Source organism: Vombatus ursinus, unplaced genomic scaffold (genome assembly GCF_900497805.2).
Source record: "Vombatus ursinus unplaced genomic scaffold, bare-nosed wombat genome assembly UNPS02014966.1, whole genome shotgun sequence".
NCBI classification, from domain to species: Eukaryota; Metazoa; Chordata; class Mammalia; order Diprotodontia; family Vombatidae; genus Vombatus; species Vombatus ursinus.
Window position 1 is genome coordinate 2,618 of NW_020954744.1, and position 4,487 is coordinate 7,104.

A 4,487-nucleotide genomic window follows, 5' to 3' on the forward strand; every position below is an offset into this window, starting at 1 on the left:
CCATGTGGATGTACTGTCCCATGCTTCAGGAGTTTTGTGTATCTGTTTTCAGAGATACTTCTAGGGATCTGAAAATTTTCAGTTCTTCCAAGGTGTTATGATCAAAGGAGAGGTGTTTATTCCTTTCCAGTCCTGTGTTCTGGTCTATGAGTGACCACAAGCAATATTTTTTCTGCCTTAGAACTGTGAGCTGGATTCCCTCTCTACCATCACAAGCTCCACCACACCAGCATTCCTCCTTGCCCTAGCACTGCCACCCAGGGCTGGTCTAGATTCAAGTGCAGGCAAGGCAAGAAAATCATGCATCAGCACCAGCAAAGAGATCCCTGCAGTACCCCTCTGATCAGCCACTTGATCCCCCCACCATCTGTGGGTCAAGAGCCCCAGAAGCAAGTGCTGCTGCTTTGGCTGCCTCCCTGGGGCTGTGCTAGGGCCAAGACTGCTTAGTGCACCTCTATCACCCAGGTCTAACAGACCTTTCCCACTGACCTTCTAAATTTTCTTTGGCATTTGTGGGTTGAGACATCTTGGAACCACCAAAGCTCCCCTTCATTCAATCCCCTGAGGCCTACTCCAGATTTGCTGAGGCCTGGTCTTTGCCTATGCAACCCATGCTGAACTGTGCTCCTCTCCCAGCCCAGAGCAACGTACCTTTCCTACCAACCATCTAGGTTGTCTTGGGCTGAAAATTTGTTTCACTCTGTCTTTTTGTGGGCTCTGCTGCTCTAGAATTTGTTTGGAGTTTTTTTTTTTAATAAAATGTTTATTTGCTCTTGGATCAGTCAAAGAGACCAAAACCCATTTGTCATCAGACTCCTCAGACTTCTCTTTCTTCTCTTCCTTCTTCTCCTCTGCAGCAGCAGAGCCAGCACTGGCAGCAACAGCAACAGCACCACTGGCAGGCATAGAGGCTACTTTCTGCTCCCCTGGGCAATCACATCTTCTATGTTCTTGCCATTTAGTTCACTGATGACCTTCTTCAGTTGTTTGTCATCGGCCTCGACATCCATACTGTCCAAGATCTTCTTCAGGTCCTTGGAGTTGGGAGAATCACTGCCACCAAGGATGGCTAGGAGGTAGCCTGCCAGGTAAGTGCATTTTGGTCATCTGGGCTCTACTCGGGTCCAGCCTGGTGATCGTGGGCTAGCGCTGCAGAAATGGCAGGAGCAGAAAGTCCAACCACAGTAGTGTCAAGGCAGAAAAAAAAGCTAGAGTCATTTTTACAGGTATTTGGAGGGATTTGGGGGAGAGCTCAAGCAAGTCACTGCTTTTACTCTGCTATCTTGGCTCTGCCCCTGTTAATTCTCATTTCATATTTTTTTTCACATCACTGTCAATTCTTTTTCATGTTTTCCTCTGCCACTCTTAGCTCTTTAACTCTTGAAAAAATTTTATTTTTTTCCAATTAAAATTTTTGAGGATTTTCCTGTAACTCTGTTCAAATTATTGTCTATTGCTGTCTTCTGAGTTTATATCTTGGTTTTCCCTAGCACCATAATAGTATTTATGGTAAAATTCATTGTTGTTGTTTCCTCATTTTTCAGCATATTTCCTGACTTTGAATATTATGTTAAAGTTGGGTTCTACTCACCATTGAGTAAGGAGACACTGTCATAAGGTTCAGGCCTTTTTCTGATAATGTTTTAAATTCTAGTTTTGGGATCCTGTAAGTTTTTGATCAACATGTAAGGTGATGTGATCCTGGAAGGAGTATCGTTACTATTCTCCCATTCTGTGCTTTCTCCTAACTTCCTGTATTATATCATCAGACATCATTTTGGCATTTCAAATTGAATGTTGAATAGATATATTAACCTTAACAAGCTCAAAACAGAACCTGTTATTTTCCATCTCTAATCCCAATGTCTCATCCTAATGATCTTATTGCTCTCAAGAGCACCATTGTCTTTCTAGTCACCCAGGCTCACAACCTAGGTAGCATGGTAAACCTTTCATTCTCTCTCTCTCCCTCTCTCTCTCTCTCTCTCTGCTCTAACTCAAACCATTTTCCAAGTCCTGTTGATTACAACTCTATAATATCTTTTATATATGACACCTTTTCAGCTCTTACAGTGCCACCACACTTAAATTCCTGCTTAACATGGCCATTTCCTACCTTTCTAATATTTTTTCATCTTACTCCCCTCCATACAATTTTCCATCAATTAATGATAGTTTCTTTGATTTCCCTTACCCAAGACATTCTACTGACTGTCTTCCCAAATCCCAGAATTATATCCTTACCTTCACCCCTTAAATTTCCTATTTTTGTTCAAGACTTATCTTAAGACAATAAGAGACTTTTCCCAATCTCCACACCACAGAGCTAGTTCTTTCCTTGTGGAACTACTCTCATTCTCTTACTCTCTCACTATCTCTCTCTCTCTCTCTCTCTCTCTCTCTCCACACACACACACACACACACACACATGCATACATGATCTACATATACATATATGTATATACATATGTATGTATACATGCATACATCCATGCATATGTGTGTATCAGTAATTATACTGTGAACTCCTAGAAAGCAGTGACTTTTTTGCTTTTTTTCACTTTTATGTCCTCTTTTATCTTGTATTTTTTTTTTACCTTTCTTTGTATCCATAGAATTTAGAATAGCACCTGCCACATAGTGAGTGCTTAATAAATGCTTGGTGACATGACTGAACAGGTAAGATTTTTATTATTGAAAGAATAGGCTTTTCCTTTCATCACAATCTTGGAATCAGTAAAAAGAGATTTACATTTTCTTAATAGCAATTCAACCCAATGTCCTTTTCCTTTACAACTCTAAGCCCAGATTGTTTCCATTTGTATTTTCTGTGCCTAAGGTATAAATAGTTCTTCTACATGCTCCTTACAGTCTTCATCCAAATGTATGTTAAAATCTGGGCAACTGACTTGGCCTTTCCCATATAGATATATAGACCAGACACCTTTGAGTTATTAAACATCTCTTCTAAGGTGATTTGCAGTGTTGCAAGCCTTAATGTAATCCAAACAATGTTATGTACAAGCTGGTGATACTAGAACACCTCACCATTCACATGGAATCCTTCATTGACATGTATTCTTCATTAACTCTCTTCAGTGACCATGGCAAAGAACTTGTGGGCATTTAACTCTCTTTTTAATGCCTCTTTTGATGCTTATTAGCAAAGGGTCATTGAACAGGATTATTTCTCTCTTTACATTTTATAAGTAATCCTAAATGATTGTTGATATGGGAGAAAAGTTCCTTGCTGTAAAACAGCCTGCAAGTCAGCCTGTGGTTCTAACAAATATTTTTTTTAACAAAAAAAATAACTGCAATGAATTTATTATATCTTCTGAATTGGACAGGTAATTGGGGTCAATTGTTGAACATTTGGAAAGGCTTTTTATTCCCTATTAATGTCTGAATGAAGAATTCTTTTAATTATTGCATAGATGATTCTTAAGAAATATTTGTATTAATGGAATAGTATTCACATAGGTCAGTGCAAAAATAATTTTTAACATATTTTGGTGTTAAGTTCTAGGTGGTTTTGTATGCATTTGATATCTTCTTTTCCTTTAGGTTATTGATATATTCATGAGTCAATACACATTTATTAAGCATCTATTTTATCCCAAGAACTTTCCCCAGCACTGTGCATACAGATTTAACAAAAATAAAACAAAACTAACTTTTAACACAGTGGAGTCAAAGAAAACCAAAATTAGTGCATCTAGAGAAGGCAAAGTTTTTTTTATTAATTTATCTTAACTTATCAAAAATTGCTTCCATAAGGTTTTGAGTTTTAAATTTTTCTCCCTCTCCCTCCCCATGATGGTGTGCAATCTGATATAGGCTAAACATATATAATCCTATTAAATATATTATCACATAAGTCATGTTGTAAGGAAAAATTAGAAATAATAGGAGGATCCACAAGAAACAGAAAACAAAACAGAAGAAGAAAATAGAAAATAGTATGCTTCAATATACATTCAAACTCCATAGTTCTTTCTTTGGATGTGGAAAGCATTTTTCAACATGAAACTTTTAGGAGATATTTTGGATCCTTGCATTGCTGAGAAGGGTTAATTCTATCAACATTAGTCATCACACAACATGTCTGTTAAATTGTACAATATTCTCCTGGTTCTGCTCACTTCACTCAGCATCAGTCCATACAAGTCTCTCCAGGTTTTTCTGAAGTCTGCCTGCTTGTCATTTCTTATAGTACAATAGTAATCCCTTACATTCATACACCACAACTTGTTCAACCATTCCCTAATTAATTAGCATTCCCTCAATTTCCAATTCTTTGCCACCACAGAAAGAGCTATTATGAATATTTTTGTACATATGGGTCCTTTTCCCATTTTTTATGATCTCTTTAGGACACAGCCCTAGAAATGCTATTGCTGGGTCAAAGGCTAGGCACATTTTTATAGCCCTTTGGGAAGAGTTCCAAATTACTCTCCAAAATGTTTGGATTATTTCACAACTT

General features: G+C 37.9%; 1 pseudogene; it reads right to left on the minus strand.

Moving 5' to 3' along the window:
- Window positions 1–778: 778 nt before the first annotated feature.
- LOC114030612 overlaps window positions 779–4,487 on the minus strand; it is a 16,602-nt pseudogene continuing 12,893 nt past the window's right edge.